This window comes from Triticum aestivum, chromosome 2A (assembly GCF_018294505.1).
Source record: "Triticum aestivum cultivar Chinese Spring chromosome 2A, IWGSC CS RefSeq v2.1, whole genome shotgun sequence".
Taxonomy (NCBI): domain Eukaryota; kingdom Viridiplantae; phylum Streptophyta; class Magnoliopsida; order Poales; family Poaceae; genus Triticum; species Triticum aestivum.
The window spans coordinates 465,655,078-465,673,038 of NC_057797.1; positions in this window are offsets into that span (position 1 = coordinate 465,655,078).

A 17,961-nucleotide genomic window follows, 5' to 3' on the forward strand; every position below is an offset into this window, starting at 1 on the left:
TATCGAACTGGTAGGAGAACCACGCAACACTATGTGAATGGCACCTGCACACAAATAACAAATACTCGCAACCCGACGTATTAAAGGGGTTGTCAATCCCTTTCGGGCAATGGCGCCAGAAATTGGCAAGTGGATGGGGTAAAAATATGATAGATTGGATAAATAGATCTCGTGGGAACGTGAGATAAAATAAATAAGAATAAATTGCAGCAAGGTACTTTTGTATTTTTGGTTTAATTGATCTGAAAATAAAAGCAAATAAAAATATATCGCAAAGGCAAATATAATAAAGAAGAGACATGGTGGCCGTACGTTTCACTAGTGGCTTCTCTCGAAAAAAATAGCAAACAGTGGGTAAACAAATTACTGTTGGGCAATTGATAGAACTTCAAATAATCATGACGATATCCAGGCAATGATCATTATGTAGGCATCATGTCCAATATTAGTAGACTGACTCCTGCCTGCATCTACCACTATTACTCCACACATGGACCGCTATCCAGCATGCATCTAGTGTATTAAGTCCATGAAAAAATGGAGTAATGCAATAAGAATGATGACATGATGTAGACAAGATCTATTTATGTAGAAATGGACCCCATCTTGTTATCCTTATAGCAACGATACATACATGTCGGTTCCCCGTCTCTCATTGGGATCAAGCATCATAAGATCGAAACCATCACAAAGCACCTCTTCCCATTACAAGATAAATAGATCAAGTTGGCCAAAAAACCCAAATATCGGAGAAGAAATACGAGGCTATAAGCAATCATGCATATAAGAGATCAAAGAAACTGAAATAATTTTGTGGATATAAAAAGATATGACTGATCATAAACTCAAAGTTCATCGAATCCCAACAAACACACCGCAAAAAGAGTTACATCATATGGATCTCCAAGAGACCATTGTATTGAGAATCAAAAGAGAGAGAGAGAGAGAGAGAGAGAGAGAGAGAGAGGGTGAGAGAGAGGAAGCCATCTAGCTACTAACTACGGACCCGAAGGTCTACAAAAGACTACTCACGCATCACCGGAGAGGCACCAATGGCCATGATGAACCCCTCCATGATGGTGTCTAGATTGGATCTGGTGGTTCTGGAACTTGCGGCAGCTGGAATTGATTTTCGTTGACTCCCATAGGGTTTCTGGAGTATTGGGTATTTATATAGCAAAGAAGCGGTGTGGGAGGCCACCGAAGTGGGTACAACCCACCTGGGCGCGCCTAGGAGCCCAGGGACGCCCTGGTGGGTTGTGCCCCCTTGGGGCACTCCCAGGTGCTTCTCTGGCCAATTGGATATCTTCTGGTCCATCAAAATTCCACAAAAAGTTTCGCTGTGTTTGGACTCCTCTCGGTATTGGTTTTCTGCAATGTAAAAAACAAGCAAAAAACAACAATTGGCACTGCTATCTCTTGAGCACTGCGTTGGTTTTCCCCGAAGAGGAAGGGATGATGCAGCAAAGTAGCGTAAGTATTTCCCTCAGTTTTTGAGAACCAAGGTATCAATCCAGTAGGAGGCTACGCGAAAGTCCCTCGTACCTGCACAAAACAAATAAATCCTCGCAACCAACACAAATAGGGGTTGTCAATCCCTATGAGGCCACTTACGAGAGTGAGATCTGATAGATATGATAAAGATAATATTTTTTGGTATTTTTATGATAAAGATGCAAAGTAAAATAAAGGCAAAGTAAATAGCAAAGTAGTAGGAGAACAATATGATAAAGATAGATCCGGGGGCCATAGGTTTCACTAGTGGCTTCTCTCGAGAGCATAATTATTCTATGGTGGGTGAACAAATTACTGTTGAGCAATTGACATAATTGAGCATAATTATGAGAATATATAAGCATGATCATGTATATAGGCATCATGTCCAAGACAAGTAGACCGACTCCTGCCTCCATCTACTACTATTACTCCACTCATTGACCACTATCCAACATGCATCTAGAGTATTAAGTTAAAAACAGAGTAACGCCTTAAGCAAGATGACATGATGTAGAGGGATAGACTCATGCAATATGAAGAAAACCCCATCTTGTTATCCTCGATGGCAACAATACAATACATGCCTTGCTGCATTTACTGTCACCGGGAAAGGACACCGCAAGATTGAACCCAAAGCTAAGCCTTCTCCCATTGCAAGAAAGATCAATCTAGTAGGCCAAACCAAACTGATAATTCAAAGAGACTTGCAAAGATAACCAATCATACATAAAAGAATTCAGAGAAGATTCAAATATTGTTCATAGATAGACTTGATCATAAACCCACAATTCATCGGTCTCAATAAACACACCACAAAAAGAAGATTACATCAAATAGATCTCCACAAGAGAGGGGGAGAACATTGTATTGAGATCCAAAAAGAGAGAAGAAGCCATCTAGCTACTAACTGTAGACCCGTAGGTCTGAAATAAACTACTCACACTTCATCGGAGGGGCTATGGTGTTGATTTAGAAGCCCTCTGTGATCGATGCCCCCTTCGGCGGAGCTCCGGAACAGGCCCCAAGATGGGATCTCGTGACTACAGAAAGTCATGGTGGTGGAATTAGGGTTTTGGCTCCTGTTCTGATAGTTTGGGGTACGTGGATATATATAGGAGGAAGAAGTACGTCGGTGTAGCAACAAGGGGCCCACGAGGGTGGGGGCGCGCCTGGTAGGGTAGTGCGCGCCCCCTACCTCTTGGCCTCCTGTTACGTGCCTTGGCGTAGGGTCCAAGTCTCCCGGGTCTTATCTGCTGAGAAAACCACGTTCTCGAAGGTTTCATTCCGTTTGGACTCCGTTTGATATTCCTTTTCTTCGAAACCCTAAAACAAGCAAAAAACAACAATTCTGGGCTGGGCCTCCGGTTAATAGGTTAGTCCCAAAAATAATATAAAAGTGGATAATAAATCCCAATAATGTCTAAAATAGTAGATAATATAGCATGGAGCAATCAAAAATTATAGATACGTTGGAGACGTATCAGGCACCATGTCAATAGGTTAGTACCAAAAAATGATATAAAATGATTGTAAAACATCCAAGAATGATAATATAATAGCATGGAACATTCAAAATTATTGATACGTTGGAGACATATCACCTACATCTACTACTATTACCTCACACATCGAGCGCTATCCAGCTTGCATCTAGTGTATTAAGTTCATGGAAAAATGGGGTAATGTAATAAGAACGATGACATGTGATACGTCTCCAATGTATCTATAATTTTTGATTGTTCCATGCTATTATATTATGTGTTTTGGATGTTAATGGGCTTTATTTTACACTTCTATATTATTTTTGGGACTAACCTATTAACCGGAGGCCCAACTCAAATTGCTGTTTTTTTGCCTATTTCAGTGTTTGCAGAAAAGGAATATCAAACGGTGTCCAAATGGAATGAAACCTTCGGGAATGTGATTTTTGGAACAAACATGATCCAGGGGACTTGGAGTGGACGTCAAGAAACAATCGAGGAGGCCACGAGGCAGGGGGCGCGCCCTCCACCCTTGTGGGCCCCTCATTGCTCCACCGACCTACTTCTTCCTCCTATATATATTCATATACCCCGCAAACATCCAGGAGCACCACGAAACCCTATTTCCACCGCCGCAACCTTCTGTACCCAAGAGATCCCATCTTGGGGCCTTTTCCGGAGCTCCGCCGAAGGGGGCATTGATCACGGATGGCCTCTACATCAACTCCATGGCCCCTCCAATGATGTGTGAGTAGTTTACTTCAGACCTTCGGTTCCATAGCTAGTAGCTAGATGACTTCTTCTCTCTCTTTGGATCTCAATACAAAGTTCTCCTCGATTCTCTTGGAGATTTATTCGATGTAACTCTTTTTGTGGTGTGTTTGTCGAGATCCGATGAATTGTGGGTTTATGATCAAGATTATCTATGAACAATATTTGAATCTTCTCTGAATTCTTTTATGTATGATTGGTTTATCTTTGCAAGTCTCTTCGAATTACCAGTTTGGTTTGGCCTACTTGATTGATCTTTCTTGCAATGGGAGAAGTGCTTAGCTTTGGGTTCAATCTTGCGGTGCTCGATCCCAGTGATAGAAAGGGAAACGAAACGTATTGTATTGTTTCCATCGAGGATAAAAAGATGGGGTTTATATCATATTGCATGAGTTTATCCCTCTACATCATGTCATCTTCCTTAAGGCGTTACTCTGTTCTTATGAACTTAATACTCTAGATGCATGCTGGATAGCGGTCGATGTGTGTAGTAATAGTAGTAGATGCAGGCATGAGTCGGTCTACTTGTCACGAATGTGATTCCTATATACATGATCATACCTAGATATTCTCATAATTATTCTCTTTTCTATCAATTGCTCGACAGTAATTTGTTCACCCACCATAATACTTATGCTTTCTTGAGAGAAGCCACTAGTGAAACCTATGGCCCCCGGGTCTATTTTCCATCATACAAGTTTCCAATCTATTTTATTTCGCAATCTTTACTTTCAATCTATATCATAAAAATACCAAAAATATCTATCTTATTATTATTATTATTATTATTATTATTATTATTATTATTATTATTATTATCATCATCTCTATCATATCTCACTCTTGCAAGTGGTCGTGAAGGGATTGACAACCCCTTTATCGCGTTGGTTGTGAGGTTCTTATTTGTTTGTGTAGGTACGAGGTGACTCACACGTGGTCTCCTACTGGATTGATACCTTGGTTCTCAAAAACTGAGGGGAATACTTACGCTGCTTTACTGCACCACCCTTTCCTCTTCAAGGGAAAACCAGCGCAGTTATCAAGAGGTAGCAACATGATGTAGACACGATCTGTTCATGTAGGAATAGACCCCATCTTTTTATACTTAATAGAAACGATACATACATGTCATCTCCCCTTCTGTCACTGGGATTGAGCACTGTAAGATCGAACCCATCACAAAGCACCTCTTCCCATGGCAAGAAAAATCAATCTAGTCAACCTTACTAAACCAAAGATTCGAAGAAGTAATGTGAGGCTATAATTAATCATGCATATAAGAGATCAAGAGTCTCAAATAACTTTCATGGATCAAAATATAGATCTGATCATAAACTCAAAGTTCATCGGATCCCAACAAACACACCGCAAAAAGAGTTACATCAAATAGATCTCCTAGAGACCATTGTATTGAGAATCAAAAGAGAGAGAGGAAGCCATCTATCTACTAACTACGGACCCGTAGGTCTACTATGAACTACTCACACATCATCGGAGAGGCACCAATGAGGATGATGAACCCCTCCGTGATGGTGTCTAGATAGGATCTGTGGTTTCTGGAACTTGCGGCGGCTGGAATTGTGTTTTGTCGACTCCCCTAGGGTTTTGGAATATTGGGGTATTTATAGAGAAAAGAGGCGGTGCGAGAAGCCACCGAGGTGGGCACAACCCACCAGGGCGCGCCTGGGGGCCTAGGCGTGCCCAGGTGGGTTGAGCCCCCCTCGGGGCACCCCCTCTGGTACTTCTTTGGCCCATCCTATGTCTTCTAGCCTAGAAAAATTCTCCAAAAAGTTTCGCTGCGTTTGGACTCCGTTTGGTATTGATTTTCCGCGAAGTAAAAAACAAGCAAAAATCAGCAACTGGCACTAGTCAATAGGTTAGTCCCAGAAAATGATATAAAGTTGTTATAAAATAATTGTAAAACATTGAAGAATGATAATATAACAACATGGAACGATAAAAAATTATAGATACATTGGAGACACATCATTACCCATAGATCTAAGATCTACAGCTAGGGAGCCCCTACCCCAAGGTCAGTCAGTTTTAGTACCAACTGGCGGGAAATGGTAGCGTCTTTGTATATAACACCATTAGTATAATATAGAAAACTTAGGAAAGAAGGAAGCGCGAGCTAGCATGACGAATGCGCTGATACGTCTCCAATGTATCTATAATTTTTGATTGTTCCATGCTATTATATTATCTGTTTGGGATGTTTTATATGCACTAGTAAATGCGCACGTGCAATGCACATGTAATCTTAATTCATCTCAAAGATATACCCGTATTTTCTATAGAAAAGTAGAACCAAAAGTAATTGTGTATCTAACACCACCAGCTGGCAAGTCCATATCTTCTTACAAATGGGTTAAAGTTGTTCTAAAACCGACGCAATTAATTGTACATGCAAGTAACCAGGGGAGGGGGCACCTACCTTCTCCTCAAGCCACTAAAAGACAAATCCAAAAATGAAAGTACAATCCATTCAAACCAGCTCAACTGATCAACTACCCAGCAGCTACCAAGCGCATCATCGAGGAGATGCCACTAATTCCACAGCCGTCGTCCCCTTCCATGGCCAACTAATTAGGCTAGTGCTACATAAGATATGATTCAGATCAAATCTAAACATGCTAAATAAAAACTGAGCACACCTCCAGGTCACATCCACTCAATCAAATAAATATACTACCCAAATAAGCTTGTAGAGTAGTTATGCATAAAGCAAAATATTCCACGGAAAGAGATGAAGGGTGAAAAAGGATGGACCTCTCGATCTAGCCGTGCTGGTCGGGGTCGAGCTCCTCTATGATCAACATTGTGTACTCCTTGACGCACTCGAGGATCTTGGTGAGCTGTTTGTAGAGGCTGTCAAAGTGAGGACTTGACAACACAAGAGAAATTCAGAAGCATTGAAATGAGTTCCTCTTCAGTGATCCGACCGTATGCATTCTTGTCAACCCTGCAACAAGTTCAGTACAATTGTCAAATTTCGTCCAGATTACAGACAAAAAAGAACTTTGAGATCAGATTTGATTAGAGATGTACATGTCAAAGAAAGTCCGGAGCATTGGCAATCCAGATTGAGTGGATCAGGTTGGTTAGGCGGCAGTGTTGGATGGTGGGGCGGTGGCGTTGGAGGTAGCGACGTCCCTGACGGCCGGCCAGGCGGTGTAGTAGGAGGCGACGTCCCCAACGGCCGACTAGAAGGTGTAGGAGGAGGCGGCGTCAAGCCAACCAGCCAGGCGATGCAGGCGGAGGTGCCATCACCGACGGCCGACGTCCGCGAGGCGATGCGTGAGCGTCCCCGATGACCAGCCAGGAGGTGTATTAGGAGGCGGCATCCCACCGGCCGGCCAGGCGGTGTAAGAGGAGGAGATGGGTGGGGGCATTCTTGAAGGGCGACAGTGTGATGGTGCGGCGGGTGGAGGCGGTTGGGGCGGAGTGAGGGAGCATGCCCGATGGTGCGTGCGACAGTTCTTTTCTTTCGTGGGAAAGGAAGGGGATTAGGAGAAAGAATCGTTTAACGCTAAAAATGTTTAGTACTCACCATTAGGACAATAAGGACTATTGTATTAACCCGAATGGACGGCCGAGATTTGTTGGATCTGCCCCTTTGGGTCTTTTTATATTGGTATAGATTAATATGCTATTTTATATTATTTTTGGGACTAACTTATTAACCTAGAGCCCAGTGCTAATTTCTGTTTTTTCCTTGTTTTTGAGCTTCACAGAAAAGGAATACCAAACGGAGTCCAAACGGAATAAAACCTTCGCAGTGATTTTTCTTGGACCAGAAGACACCCAGGAGACTTGCAGTGCAAGTCAGAAGAGCCACGAGGCGGCCACAAGAGTGGAGGGCGCGCCTAGTGGGTAGAGCGCGCCCCTACTTTGTGGGCCCCTTGGTGACCCCCTGACCTAGATCTTCCTCCTATATATTCACATATATTCCCAAACCACCAGAAGCATCCACGAAAATAATTTTCCACCACCGCAACCTTCTGTTCCCGTGAGATTCCATCTTGGGGCCTTTTATGGCATCCTGCCGGAAGGGGATTCGATCATGGAGGGCTTCTACATCAACTCTATTGCCCTTCTGATGAAGCGTGAGTAGTTTACCTTAGACCTACGGGTCCATAGCTAGTAGCTAGATGGATTCTTCTCTCTCTTTGATTCTCAATACCATGTTCTCCTCGATGTTCTTGGAGATCTATCTGATGTAATCTTATTTTGTGGTGTGTTTGTCGAGATCCGATGAATTGTGGATTTATGATCAGGTTGTCTATGAATATTATTTGAATCTTCTCTGAATTCTTTTATGCATGATTTGATATCTTTGTAATTCTCTTCGAACTATTGGTTTAGTTTAGCCAACTAGATTGGTTTTTCTTGCAATGGGAGAGTGCTTAGCTTTGGGTTCAATCTTGCGGTGTCCTTTCCCAGTGATAGTAGGGCCAGCAAGGCATGTATTGTATTGTTGCCACCGAGGATAAAAAGATGGGGTTTACATCATATTGCTTGAGTTTATTCCTCTACATCATGTCATCTTACTTAATGCGTTACTCAGTTCTTCAAGAACTTAGTACTCTTGATGCAGGCATGAGTCGGTCGATGTGTGGAGTAATAGTAGTAGAAGCAGGCAGGAGTCGGTCTACTTGACACGGACATGATGCCTATATTTCATAATTATTGCCTTAGATATCATCATAACTTTGTGCTTTTCTATCAATTGCTCGACAGTAATTTGTTCACCCATCGTATTATTTGCTATCTTGAGAGAAGCCTCTAGTGAAACCTATGGCCCTTAGGTCTATTTTCCATCATATAAGTTTCTGATCTAATATTTTGCAATCTTTTACTTTCTGATCTATAAACCAAAAAAACCCAAAAATATTTACTTTATCGTTTGTTTAGTTTTATCTATCTCTATCAGATCTCACTTTTGCAAGTGACCGTGAAGGGATTGACAACCCCTTTATCGCGTTGGGTGCAAGTTGTTTGATTGTTTGTCCAGGTATTGGTGATTTGTGCGTTGTCTCCTACTGGATTGATACCTTGGTTCTCTAACTGAGGGAAATACTTATGTCTAGTTTGCTGCATCACCCTTTCCTCTTCAAGGGAAAAACCAACGCAAGCTCAAGAAGTAGCATGCACACACAATGCTTACCCATGGGTGCCAGACGGTTGTCCAAAACTGCTTTAAATTCTTCATGGTTCGTTTGGCCTTTTTATACATTAATTGAGTTTTCTAGGCATTTAATATACATAATTCAAATTTGAACTATAGGCACATGCTCGAGTGCACCAAAATGGGTTGAAAAAAAATCATATATGTGTCCTTGGGTACATGTTTAGGTCCCATGCAAGGAATGAGAAAAAAATTCAAACATCTCAGCGTCGTGGCTCGACTTCAAACTTTGAGAATCTTGATTTTTATGTTCCCCATGCAAAACTGGCCTAAAATTCATGAAACTTGGTATGGTGTCATGACATGACACATATATGTTGTGGTAATTTTTTTGTCCATCCAATTTGGGACAAGTTTTGGTACAAGGCTATGATGACTCACAAGTATAGGGGATCAATCGTAGTCCTTTTGATAAGTAAGAGTGTCAAACCCAACGAGGAGCAGAGGGAAATGACAAGCAGTTTTCAGCAAGGTATTATCTGCAAGCACTGAAATTATAAGTAACGACTAGTTTGATAGCAAGATAATTTGTAACGAGCAAGTAACGATAATGGTAACAAAAGTGTAGCAAGATAGCCCAATCCTTTTGAGGCAAAGGACAGGTCAAAACGGTCTCTTATGATAAGCAAAGTGTTCTTAAGGGTACACAGGAATTTCATCTAGTCAATTTCATCATGTTGGTTTGATTTGTGTTCCCTACTTTGATAATTTGATATGTGGGTGGACCGGTGCTTAGGTGTTGTTTCTTAATTGAACAAACCTCCTACTTATGTGGGATTCAGGGATCTGCTGTCCCAAGAAAGGTTCAAACTCTGGGGTGTGTGCGAAGAACTCAACCTCTCCAGCCAGTCGACTCGTCGCTCTCAGGGCCTAGCTCGATAAACAGGAAAGGAAAGAGACACATCAGTTTACCCAGGTTCGGGCCACCTTGCGGTGTAAGACCCTACTCCTGCTTTGGGGTGGATTAGCCTCGCGAGAGGCTGAGGGCGAACTAGTATAGAGGAAGAACAACCTCAGGAGGTCTGTTCTTGTATGGGTGTAAACTAGCAAGGGTTTCAATTGGATCCCCCTCCTATGGTGGTGGCTAAGCTATATTTATAGTGGCCTTGGTCCTCTTCCCCCAAAACGAAGGTGGGAAGGGATCCCATAGTGGCCAATATTGAAGGGAGGACAACTAGTACATCTTATCCTAGTGAAAGGTGGTCTTCACCTGCAAAGCTTCTGGTCATGACGCTATGGTGGGCTCGACAATGACATCCATCCTGTCGTCTTGGCGGTCTTGGTCTCGTGGTGGGCCGAAGGTGCGCTCGGACTTGGCTTCGAGGCGAAGCCAAAGGTCAAGGACGAAGCGTCGTGGGCCCCAACCGCATGCGGGCCAAGTCAACACGTGGCGCTTTATGGGACGTGGGCATCTCCACTTCCCCATGATGCCTCGACAATCGTCCGACTTGACAATTGCATGTTGCATGCAGAAAAACCGTCATTACTCGAGATCGTGGGAGGCCGGCGGTTGGCCTTCCTCCGGCTATAATGGGAGAGGGGGCAGAGCCCCCTGCTCATCTCCGTCTTCTCGCTGCTTGCTCTTCCTTCTTCCTTTCCATCCCACCATCTTGCAAGTGAGTTCATGGCACTAGTGAGAAGGTTTTCCATTGCGGAGAAGGGTTAAACCCCTCAGGTGGAACCTGAGCTGCTCTCGCCGAAGAAGAGGCCCAATTGCTCTTATGATGCAATCGCGGAGCCCATGGCGACACGGCCTTGGCATGAATGGGCTCCGCTAGGCTTCCCGGTCCCCGTGTATGCCCACACGCAGAGCCCCTCGCATAGGAACGACGGACGACGGCACGAGGAGCGGGGTCGCAGAGGAGAACAGGCGGTGGCCATACAACTACCCCACTCGCGGACCCACGCCGAAAGCACGACCCGCAAGTTTATGGTGTGGGCGGCAATGCCGTCGTGCACATGGATCCGGCTCCCGCAGTCCTTCACAAGGGAGATAATGCCGAGGGGGCCCGTGGAGCTATGGCTGCAGCATCACGGATGTTGCGGCCAAGCTTCAGAAGCGGAGGCCGAGGTCGCCGATTCCAGCGACGTCTTCATGACTCGAGGATGGGGTGCGATCGCCCGTGCCTGCCACCCAGAGGGAGGTCACGCCATCTACTTTGAGTATGATGGGGCGTTGATGCTCTCCTTCAAGGTCTTCGACGAGGATGGTCGGCGCTTGGGATGCTGCTCCGGGGGAGGTGGTCAGGGCGACGAGGCCCCTGGCGGAGAACTTGCCCTTAGCCTTGTCCGCGATTCTTCCGATAGCAGCAGCGCCTCCTCAGGGCCTGGCTCGAGTGACAACGACAACTACGAGCCGCCATGTCGACGCAGTCGGGCCTAGTGGGGGCAAACGCCAGCCTGACACTGTGGGCGATGTCTCTTAGGCCACGGTCCTCAGGAGACTCTTTTTTATTTTGCTTTGTTCATGTAGAAAACCATGTAGGGCCCCACAGGGGTATGTAAAAATTGTGGTGCTTTTGCCTTAATGCTTATTATTTCCAAACAATGTCGCCTTTACGCTTCTTGTTGTGGCACGGTTCCCCCTTTCATCCTCACGGTAGCTTAGTGCTCTACGTCGACCGGACCCAGTCCCCAGGCAGGCTTCAGCCATCGCTGGTATGCCAGGTCGCAATGCCATGGTCAAGTCTAGGAGGTGAGCGGCCTGAGGTCTAGTAAGAGCCCCTGAGGCGTGATGCTCAGGGGGTTCCATTTGGCGTGTAAGCGGTTCCGAAAGACTGAAAGGGAAGCATCCTTGCCCGAGCGAGATTGCGAGAGGAAAAACACTGATCGCAAGGTTCACGCCTACGTGTATGGGGTGATGATTACCCACAAGTATAGGGGATCGCAACCATTTTCGAGGATAGAGTATTCAACCCAAATTTATTGATTCGACACAAGGGGAGCCAAAGAATATTCTCAAGTATTTGCAGCTGAGTTGTCAATTCAACCACACCTAAAAGACTTAATATCTGCAGCAAAATATTTAGTAGCAAAGTAGTATGGAAGTAACGGTAACGGTGGCAAAAGTAATAATAGCAGTTTTGTAGCAATTGTAAGAGTGGCAACGGAAAAGTAACTTAGCAAAGATCAATATGAAACGAACTCGTAGGCAATGGATCAATGATGGATAATTATGTCGGATGGCATTCATCATGCAACAGTTATAACATAGGGTGACACAAAACTAGCTCCAATTCATCAATATAATGTAGGCATGTATTCTGAATATAGTCATACGTGCTCATGGAAATGAACTTGCATGACATCTTTTTTCCTACCCTCCAATGGCAGCGGGGTCCTATTGGAAACTAAGGGATATTAAGGCCTCCTTTTAATAGAGAACCGGACAAAAGCTTTAGCACTTAGCGAATACATGAACTCCTCAAACTACGATCATCACCAGGAAGTGTCCCGACTATTTCCCGACTATTGTCACTTCGGGGTTGCCGGATCATAACATGTAGTAGGTGACTATAACTTGCAAGATAGGATCAAGAAAACAAATATATTCATGAAAGCATAAAAGGTTCATATATGAAATCATCACTGGTACAACGAGGTGCTATACGAACAGTTTTTAACCCCTTTCCACGACGGAATTTGGAACCATTGCCAAGTGAGTGTGGGTGATAGGGGGTCCTTCCCATACGACCCAGAAACCGTCGGGGATATGCCCTCCTGACACATACGCTCGGCAAAATGAGGTCGTGTGCGATCAGCGAGCGCTCAAAGCCGGTTATACGTATAGTAGTGCCAAATAAATACAATTATACAAGCGAAATCATTTCCGGTCATAAATACATCCCACACAGTCAGACCCCCCTAAACGTTTCCATTCATACATACATCCCACACAGTCGCTCCAAGGAAAACGTTTCCGTTCGCAGGTACATCACAACAATTTGCCCTGTTAAATCGTTTGTGATAGCATTGCCATTGCACACGATATTAACAATTTTATCGTTTGCATTATTGAATGCATCACACACGACGTGTAGAAGAAACTGTGTGGAAAAGGCTATCCATTGCACATAGTTTTTATGTAGTAAACGTTTGCACAAGGTGGCCTAATGATACTTCTCCAACGTATCTATAATTTTTGATTGCCCCATGCTATATTATATACTGTTTTGGATGTTTAATGGGCTTTATTATACACTTTTATATTATCTTTGGTACTAACCTATTAACCGGAGGCCCAGCCCAAATTGCTGTTTTTTTTCCTATTTCAGCGTTTCGAAGGAAAGGGATATCAAATGGAGTCCAAACGGAATGAAACCTTCGGGAACGTGATTTTCGGAACAAACGTGGTCCAGAGGACTTGGAGTCCACGTAAAGCAATCAACGAGGAAGGCACGAGGCAGGGGGCGTGCCTACCCCCCAGGCACGCCCTCCACCCCTGTGGGCCCCTCGTTGCTCCACCGACCTACTTCTTCCTCCTATATATACCCATATACCCTGGAAACACCAGATACAGAGCCAAAACCCTATTTCCAGCGCCGCAACCATATGTACCCGTGAGATCCCATCTTGGGGCCTTTTCCGGCGCTGCACCGGAGGGGGCATTGATCACAAAGGGCTTCTACATCAACAACATAGCCTCTCCGATGATGTGTGAGTAGTTTATTTCAGACCTTCGGGTCCATCGTTATTAGCTAGATGGCTTCTTCTCTCTCTTTGGATCTCAATACAAGGTTCTCCTCGATCTTCTTGGAGATCTATTCGATGTAATCTTCTTTTGCGGTGTGTTTGTCGAGATCCGATGAATTGTGGGTTTATGATCAAGTTTATCTATGAACAATATTTGAATCTCCTCTGAATTCTTTTATGTATGATTGGTTATCTTTGCAAGTCTCTTCGAATTATCAGTTTGGTTTGGCCTACTAGATTGATCTTTCTTGCAATGGGAGAAGTGCTTAGCTTCAGGTTCAATCTTGCGCTGCTCGATCCCAGTGACAGAAAGGGAAACAACACGTATTGTATTGTTGCCATCGAGGATAAAAATATGGGATTTATATCATATTGCATGAGTTTATCCCTCTACATCATGTCATCGTACTTAAAGCATTACTCTGTTCTTATGAACTTAGTACTCTAGATGCATGCTGGATAGTGATCGATGTGTGGAGTAATAGTAGTAGATGCAGAATCGTTCCGGTCTACTTGCTGCGGACGTGATGCCTATATACATGATCATACCTAGATATTCTCATAACTATGCTCAATTCTATCAATTGCTCGACAGTAATTTGTTTACCCACCATAATACTTATGCTCTCGAGAGAAGCCACTAGTGAAACCTATGGCCCTCGGGTCTATCTTCCATCATATTAATCTTCCAACACTTAGTTATTTCTATTGCAGTTTATTTTACTTTGCATCTTTATTTCTCTTTATCAAAAAATACCAAAAATATTATCTTATCATATCTATGAGATCTCACTCTCGTAAGTGACCGTGAAGGGATTGACAACCCCTTTATCACGTTGGTTGTGAGGTTCTTATTTGTTTGTGTAGGTGCGTGGGACTCGAGCGTGATTTCCTACTGGATTGATACCTTGGTTCTCAAAAACTGAGGGAAATACTTATGCTACTTTACTACATCACCCTTTCCTCTTCAAGGGAAAACAAACGCAGTGCTCAAGAGGTAGCAAGAAGGATTTCTAGCGCCGTTGCTAGGGAGATTCGTGCCAAGTCAAGTCAAGATTTGACTCCCGACAACGAGCCATTCCTCGCGCCGTTGCAAGTCAAGACATACCAAGTACCCATCACAAACTCTTATCCCTCTCATTACATTATTTGCCATTTGCCTCTCGTTTTCCTCTCCCCCACTTCACCCTTGCCATTTTATTCGCCCTCTCTTTCTCTTCACCTCCTCTTTCCCAATTTGCCTTTTTTGCCCGCTTCTTGTTTGCTTATGTGTTGGATTGCTTGCTTGTCACGATGGCTCAAGATAATACTAAATTGTGTGACTTTACGAATACCAACACCAATGATTTTCTTAGCACTCAGATTTCTCCTCTTACCGATGCTGAATCTTGTGAAATTAATGTTGCTTTGTTGAATCTTGTCATGAAAGATCAATTCACCGGCCTTCCTAGTAAGATGTCGCTACCCATCTAAATAACTTTGTTGATTTGTGTCATATGCAAAAGAAGAAAGATGTGGACAATGATATTGTTAAATTAAAGCTATTTCTTTTTTCTCTTAGAGATCGTGCTAAAGCTAGGTTTTCGTCTTTGCCTAAAAATAGTATTGATTCATGGAATAAGTGCAAATATGCTTTTATCTCTAAGTATTTTCCTCCCGCTAAGATCATCTCTCTTAGAAACGATATTATGAATTTTAAGCAACTTGATCATGAACATGTTGCACAAGCTCGGGAGAAGATGAAATTAATGATACGTAATTTCCCTACACATGGTTTGAATCTTGATTATACAAAAAAATTATGCTGGATTGAATTTTGCTTCTAGAAACCTTTTAGATTCGGCCGTGGGGGGCACTTTTATGGAAATCACTTTAGGAGAAGCTACTAAACTCCTAGATAATATTATGGTTAATTATTCTCAATGGCACACCGAAAGATCTACTAATAAAAAAGTGCATGCGATAGAAGAGATTAATATTTTGAGTGGAAAGATGGATGAACTTATGGAATTGTTTGGTAATAAGAGTGCTCCTACTGATCCTAATGATATGCCTTTGTCTACTTTGATTGAGAATAATAATGAATCTATTGATGTGAATTTTGTTGGTAGGAACAATTTTGGTAATAACGCGTATAGAGGTAATTTTAATCCTAGGCCGTTTCCTAGTAATTCCTCTAATAATTATGGTAATTCCTACAACAATTCTTATGGAAATTATAATAATATTCCCTCTGATTTTTAATCTAATATTAAAGAATTTATTACTTTGCAAAAGAATTTCAATGCTTTGATTGAAGAAAAATTGCTTAAGATTGATGAATTGGCTAGGAACGTGGGTAGAATTTCTCTTGATGTTGATTCTTTGAAACTTAGATCTATTCCAACTAAGCATGATATCAATGAGTCTCTCAAATCCATGATAATTTCCATTGGTGAGTGCAAAGAAAGAACCGCTAGGATGTGTGCTAAGAAAGATTGCTTTGTGAGAGTGTGTTCTTGTAGTTTTCATGATAATAGAGATGAAGATCTAAAAGTTATTGATGTGTCCCGTATTAAATCTTTGTTTTGCAATATGAATCTTGATAATGATGGGACTGAATATGAGCCACCTTTACCTAGAAGGCGTTCCAAAAATTCGGAGTTTTTAGATCTTGATGCTAAAATTGATAAAGGTGGGATTGAAGAAGTTAAAACTTTAGATATCCATGAACCCACTATCTTGGATTTCAAGGAATTTAATTATGATAATTGCTCTTTGATAGATTGTATTTCCTTGTTGCAATCCGTGCTAAATTCTCCTCATGCTTATAGTCAAAATAAAGCGTTTACTAAACATATCGTTCATGCCTTGATGCAATCTTATGAAGAAAAACTTGACTTGGAAGTTTCTATCCCTAGAAGACTTTATGATGAGTGGGAACCTACAATAAAAAATAAAATTAACTATCATGAGTGCTATGCTTTCTGTGATTTGGGTGCTAGTGTTTCCACGATTCCGAAAACTTTATGTGATTTGTTAGGTTTCCGCGATTTTGATGATTGCTCTTTAAACTTACACCTTGCGCATTCCACTATTAAGAAACCTATGGGAAGAATTAATGATGTTCTTATTGTTGCAAATAGGAACTATGTGCCTGTAGATTTCATTGTTCTTGATATAGATTGCAATCCTTCATGTCCTATTATTCTTGGTAGACCTTTCCTTAGAACGATTGGTGCAATTATTGATACTACCTCTCTCTCAGTTTAGAGGGCATGCACGTACCCCTAGGTCATCAATTTGACCAACCTAATACAAGTCATATATTACAAAAAATATACCAATATAAAATTCAGATGTTCTATTTTCAAACGATATAATTTTTGTGTTATATAGTTTATATTAGGGTGATAAAATTGGCAACCTAGGTATACACGTAGGACTTGTAAACTGAAACGGAGGTAGTATGAAGGAAGGGAATGTTAAATTCCAATTTCCATTAAGGAAAGGTATGGAACACTTTCCTAGAAATAAAATTAAATTACCTTATGAATTTATTATGAGAGCCACTTATGGATTGCATACCAAAGATGGCAATACCTAGATCTATCCTTGCTTTTATGCCTAGCTAGGGGCGTTAAACGATAGCGCTTGTTGGGAGGCAACCCAATTCTATTTTTATTCCTTGCTTTTTGCTCCTGTTTAGTAATAAATAATTTATCTAGCCTCTATTTTGGTTGTGTTTTTTGTGTTTAATTAGTGTTTGTGCCAAGTAGAATCGTTGGGAAGACATGGGGAAAGTCTTTTTAATCTTGCTGTAAAAAACAGAAACTTTAGCGCTCACGAGAACTGCTGCCATTTTTATTGGAGAGTGTTATTTAGTTAATTATTTTTTAAGATGATTAATAGATAAATTCCTCACGTCCAGCAATTTATTTTAGAATTTTTGGGGTTCCATAAGTTGCGTTAGCTACAGATTACTACAGACTGTTCTGTTTTTGATAGATTCTGTTTTTCGTGTGTTGTTTGCTTATTTTGATGAATCTATGGCTAGTAAAATAGTTTGTAAACCATAGAGAAGTTGTAATAAAGTAGGTTTAACACCAATACAAATAAAGAATGAGTTCATTACAGTACCTTGAAGTGGTGTTTTGTTTTCTTTCGCTAACGGAGCTCACGAGATTTTCTATTTTGAGTTTTGTGTTGTGAAGTTTTCAAGTTTTGGGTAGAGATTCGATGGATTATGGAACAAGGAGTGGCAAGAGCCTAAGCTTGGGTATGCCCATGGCACCCCAAGGTAATCTAAGGACACCAAAAAGGCAAAGCTTGGGGATGCCCCGGAAGGCA